This window comes from Sinocyclocheilus rhinocerous, unplaced genomic scaffold (genome assembly GCF_001515625.1).
Source record: "Sinocyclocheilus rhinocerous isolate Xijiao unplaced genomic scaffold, SAMN03320098_v1.1 scaffold851, whole genome shotgun sequence".
In the NCBI taxonomy this organism is placed as follows: Eukaryota; Metazoa; Chordata; class Actinopteri; order Cypriniformes; family Cyprinidae; genus Sinocyclocheilus; species Sinocyclocheilus rhinocerous.
Window position 1 is genome coordinate 1,045,118 of NW_015624573.1, and position 6,053 is coordinate 1,051,170.

Here is a 6,053-nt window from a genome sequence, read left to right on the forward strand (position 1 = left end):
ATGACGTTTAACGACTGACAAAGGACAAGAACTAGAACACACTTTAAATACACAGGAACTGATGAGGGGAAGACAAGGGACACCTGGAACTAATGACAATTAACATTGGAAACACCTGGGAACAATGAACTCAAAACACGAGACAGAGAAACAGGATGACGGAGCACATAGGGAGCAAAGACACACACAAAACCTGGCCCAGAGCCTGACAACATGCAGCAAGACGAGAGGAAAGTAAGAGGAAATTGTATTATTATGATTATTATCCATTGACAAAGTGTGAGTGCTAAGGACTCAAATGAGCTTCACAGAAAATATTAAAGGTATTTCAGTGGGATAATTTAGCTGAGCATAATGTGATTTTCAGAATTAATATCTAGGTTCCAAATTAAATTAATTTATGCAAAAAATAATTAATTAATGTTCATAAGAAGAAATGGACTCAGGTGAGTCAATAATCTGTGTCATGATGGATGGAGAGAACACCTAAATGTTGGTGGAAAAGAGGAAATAAAGATGGAGGAAAATTACAGAAGTAATAAAAAGATGAAAAGTAAGACACAGGAGATTACTGCCCACTTAAAATTCTCCTCTCTCGCTCTTACAGCTGAAAGGATTTTCTCAGTTGGGTGAAATGTGAGGGAATTATTCTGACTTGTAATTTTACAGTCCTCCGGTCCATCACCCACTACGGCAACCTTTATATTTTATTTCTTAAGCTCAGTGGGAAAAAAAAATATTTCTATGTGTCAGCAAGAGCTCATACAATACTCATGGACCAGAGCAGATTCAAGTTGGTGTGAAATCAGGTCCATCATCATTATCAGCAGCAGCAGTGCAGATTCTCTGTGAATGGATTTTGCAGCAGCGGCACAGGTAGCTGTCACAGGTAGACACACTGGACCCTTAAAATAGAATTCCCAGGAGGGCCTCAAGGACTGGGCAACTAATTACATTTGAGTCATAACAAGTGCTTTAGTGATTCTAAGTGAATGGGAACACCTCCCCTGCAGTTCGCTTCTTTTTCTTTCCCTTCTCCCGCCATCCTTCTCTTATCCTCATCGCCTGGATGTATTCAATATTCAAGGTGAAGTCATAGAAATGGCATCCTAATGGGAAAAAATGTGTAATGAGTGAGGTAACTGAGCAGCACTTTTCTATAGATCTGGCAATGTTCTGAGGTTGGAACTTCACAAAAATCCCAGTTCTTTGATCCTTTATTTCAAAATATGCACAAGGAGTAACATTAAAACATCTACTACAGTAAAAAGACAATGAATAGGTATCTTTACATTTTGGTGCATCTGCTTATAATATTTACACAGGTAGACATAAGTACAAAAGTGATTACAAATTTGTTGATATTTTTATGCACAAGTAATTGTGAGGGACTCAAAAGAGTGAACCTGATTACAACTGCATGAATTTTTCAGTGACATGTATGATAAATAAATAGTAGCGACATACAAGCTAATTACATAAGATCCCAGCAGAATCAAACTATAAATAGCTGCCTACAAAAAAGAGACCCGAGTCAGTCTCATCAAAATCCCTTTAATTACTGATCTGTGATCAGATTACGTCCTGTTCCTTCTGGCTTAATCACAGCTGCAGAAAGAAGCATAGCTGACATTAGATCTGTGCTTTAATGCACTTTCAATCAATGCATAAAACAATCGGTGGTTTTTATACAGAGTGAGCATGTGCAGAATGAAATGGTTTGCCTTTAGTTGTGTTTAGCACAGAGACGCAAGATTCAGACACAGATGAATCACACTTAGTGAAATAACAGGTGCTGACAGTTGACAAACAAGTTTCTCACAGCGCGATAAACATTTTTAACGCAGAAACCGAACTGAGCGGTTTTCTGTTTTCAAGAATGAATAAATCTAAACCGATTTCTCCCTACAGTTCTATTGATCTGTATATCCAGAGTCCCTCGAGTGACAAGATATCACGATACTGGTGGAATATTGCACATGTCTTGTATATAAATTCATATATACAGTGGGTACGGAAAGTATTCAGACCCCCTTAAATTTTTCACTCTTTGTTATATTGCAGCCATTTGCTAAAATCATTTAAGTTAATTTTTTTTCCTCATTAATGTACACACAGCACCCCATATTGACAGAAAAACACAGAATTGTTGACATTTTTGCAGATTTATCAAAAAAGAAAAACTGAAATATCACATAGTCCTAAGTATTCAGACCCTTTGCTCAGTACTTAGTGTATTTCTTGTTTTGTTCTTTTAGATTATTTGGAATTGAAATAGAAGCTGGACTCTATTTGATTCATCAGCTATATGTATTTTTCTCTCTTGTTCTACTAAAGGAAAGCCAGTGATTGTGTTCCTGTGTCAGCAAAGATGAGAAAATGCAATTTCATTGACCATAACGCACGCCTCTGTCTAATTTGACCACTGTTTTGGACTGTTTAGGTACTGTCCAGACATGACACAATCCTAAATGCCATCATGACCATTTAGGCTTGTGAGTTCCAGTGCAAATGTTGACCTCTGAACGTTTGCACAGTTCGGGTCACCCAGAGACAACCACCTCCGGTCTTTCCACCAGTCGTAGGGCCTCATGCATGCCGGCGGCCGACAGTCTGCGGTTAATATTGCGGTAACGGCAGCTGAGCAGGCTTCGGTAAGTGGTGCGTAAGTCGCGGTTGAAGAAAGCGTAGATAAAGGGGTTGATGAGTGAGTTGGCGTAGCCCAGCCACAACAGCGTTCTCTCCACCCACAGCGGGACGCAGCTACACTCTGTCCCGCAGATGAAAGGCCGGGCCGTGGAGAGGAGAAAGAACGGAAGCCAGCAGACGGTGAACGCTCCTACCACAATCCCGAGCGTGGCCGCCGCCTTCTGTTCCCGCTTAAATATGGATATGTTCCTTCGGTCCGAGTTCCTCTTGCCCACTCCTCGCAGGAGTCGAGGCAGACGCGCACACACTTCCACTTCCCTCTGCAGTTTGATCGCGACGGTTACGCAATCCACTTCCGCGTGTTCTTCCGCCCCATCAGCCACTTCCCCTTCCACCTCATCCTCCTCTTCCTCCTCCTGTCCTGCACGAGGGAAGCCGGTGATGGTGTGTTTGGCAGCGCTGAGCTTGGCGGCACGGTAGATGCGGTAATACATGACCAGCATGACAGTCATGGGGATGTAAAATGCAACAGCTGTAGAGTAAATAGTGTAGCCAAAGTCCAGGCTTATCAGACACACACGGTCATCGTTCACGTTCTGCGCCCAGCCAAAGAGCGGTGGCAAAGTGATTGACGCAGAAAGCAGCCATACAGAAAGCACCATTTTGGCCATACACCAGCCGTTCTGCCTAACTGGATAAGTTAGGGGTCTGGTGATGCCAAGGTACCTGTGATAGAGGGAAAATACATGGACAAGTAAGAAGACAGGACTTTATTTAAAGTCATGATATAATATATGATATAATAAATATGTGATGAACTATTTTGTGCCATACATTTTTAGCTATTTGATTTAGACTTTATCCAGTTTAAGTTAAACTGAAAAATCTAGATGGATACTAATTTATGAATACATTGTTGTTCATTCTAAACTCATGTTTGTTCATAATAGATTACAAAAAAATATTTCATTCTAAATTATATGCAATATAAATTTATAGTTTAAATTGTACTTGAGTTTAATTTAATGTTAAAAATATTAGTTTATGTAGAAAGTGATATTAACATAAAATTATAAATATTATAAAAAATACTGTTGATTGTTAGTTCATGGTACCTAATAGATTAACTAATGATAACAATGTTATTGTAAAGTGTTGCCAAATCATTTTTCATGATCATTGATCATGATTATGATTATCAATAATCATCAGTCCACCCTTAAGAAAACTCACCGGTCGATGCTAATAACGCAGAGGGTCATGATGGACGCGGTGCAGCACATCACATCCATGGCTATAAACACGTTACAGAAGAACTTGCCAAAAATCCAGCGGCCACCGATCAGGTCCGTGATGCTGACGAACGGCATCACCGCGAGCGCAATGGAGAGGTCCGCGAGCGCGAGGGACACGATGAGATAGTTGGAGGGCTGCCGTAGCTTTTTCACGAAACACACGGAGATGACCACAAGCAAGTTCCCGCAGATGGTGATGAGCGTGAGCATGGTCAGCACTCCACCGATCAGCACCTTCTCGACCTCTCCGTAGCTGAGGATCTGCTCCGCACAGCGCGTGCCGTTCGCCACCTCCATCATCTCCAGAAGGATCGGGTAGCTGGAAGGCTTCATTTCCAAGGATCCGGAGTCCGCAGCCACTGCCACCTCTCCAGACTCCAGTGCCAGTGCGCAATTTTGAATAGGCGAGGGATAAGGACCTCGGAAATCATCATGTCGTTAGAGGTTTCCACGCTTGCACCTGTCTCTAGCGCGCGCTCCTCACCCATCAAGGACTTCATAGTTTCTCCGTGGCTTTGCGCGACAGTTGATCTGTTGGTATCACCCAGCACCATGTCGTGCTCCTTTTATCCATGAACTTTTCAGAGCGCCCGATGATGGCACGAGATCACAGCTGCGCGCACAATGAGTGATGCGCATCCGATTAGCCTTCAGTCGACGCGCGGCTAATTTCTCTATTTTTAGAGGAGATCATTGATTCGTCTTTTTTGCACACCGTGACAAAAACTGAGTGAGAGGGAAGTTTATCATTTTGTTTTTAAGCATTAACGGGTGTAACCAAAGCTTTAGCAAACAGATGTGAGATGTCAGTCTTTTTGCCCTCACAACACCAAATTTATAATAGTCATGAATTGATAATGAATTGAATGGATTAACAAAACAGAGTTTTGTTTCTCTGATTTTACCATTTTGTCCTCTGCAAATTAAAATAATTCTTGAATCTACTATTTCAAGAAAAAAGAGTGCTGGTGTTACAACCTGCACTGCTACGGGGTGGGTTTTAACACTAGTATTTAATATATTGTGTCATTTGTGACATTTAATATTTCATTCACTCTGAAGGTCTAAGATTTATAATCTGTCCCGTTTTGTGTAACATTTCATGGGCCAATAGAAGTTGTCTGGAGAGTCATGTTACAAATCCCTAGAAAATCTTTTTTTTTTTATTAAAACCAGTTCTGTTTCCAGTACAGAAGAACATGATTCCACATCAACCAGACGGAAAAACAGAACTCTTGTTTTTTAAAAGTACAATCCGGAAATTTCATCCAGAAACAAGCTACACTGTCGCCTCCTAGTGACAAAATATAAAAACAGAGCAAATGCGCTATTACCCAAGTGTGCACTGAATGCGCGACTTCTTAGGTGCGCGCATAGCACACATATGAGCTACACCTGCGGCTGCTCAGCTAGGGCATCTGCGTGCACTTGAGAGCAACTGAAATCATTCGTTGACTAAAATGATACCGGGAGCAGCTGCCTAAATGTAACTGTAAAAATGGTCAAGAAAGGTAAAGTTAGTTTTAAGAACGGTCAAGCATCTTTTCTTCACAGATGCCACTTAGTTTTGAGTCAAATGCAATGGCATTCATGCAATAATGAGTCCCTTTCATGAGTGGTGCTTTATGCTACTACATCTATATGGAGGACGAAACCTGCAAAAACAATAAATAAATACACAAATAAATAAATAAATGTGTGCATAAATACACGTATTCTTGTTTAAATACATAAATAAATAATTATATATGTGATGAAAGTAGGCAAATAAATAATATAAATTGGTGGGCAAATGGAAAATGTTTAAGGAAATGCTAAACTCATCCTATTTATTTTCCTTTGATCACTAATTTATTTCTGAATGTAGTTCCACATTTTTTTTCCTCTGCGCAACATGCTAATGAGAGGGTGTCAATTATGCAAGAGTAGTTAAATACATAAATACACGTATTCTTGTTTAAATACATAAATAAATAATTATACATGTGATGAAAGTAGGCAAATAAATAATATAAATTGGTGAGCAAATGGAAAATGTTTTAAGGAAATGCTAAACTCATCCTAACTATTTTCCTTTGATCACTCATTTATTTCTGAATGTAGTTCCAC

At 40.1% G+C, this 6,053-nt stretch overlaps 1 pseudogene; it reads right to left on the reverse strand.

The window, feature by feature from the left end:
• Window positions 1-2,543: 2,543 nt before the first annotated feature.
• Window positions 2,544-4,498, reverse strand: LOC107744887 (5-hydroxytryptamine receptor 7-like; annotated as a pseudogene).
• Window positions 4,499-6,053: the final 1,555 nt, after the last annotated feature.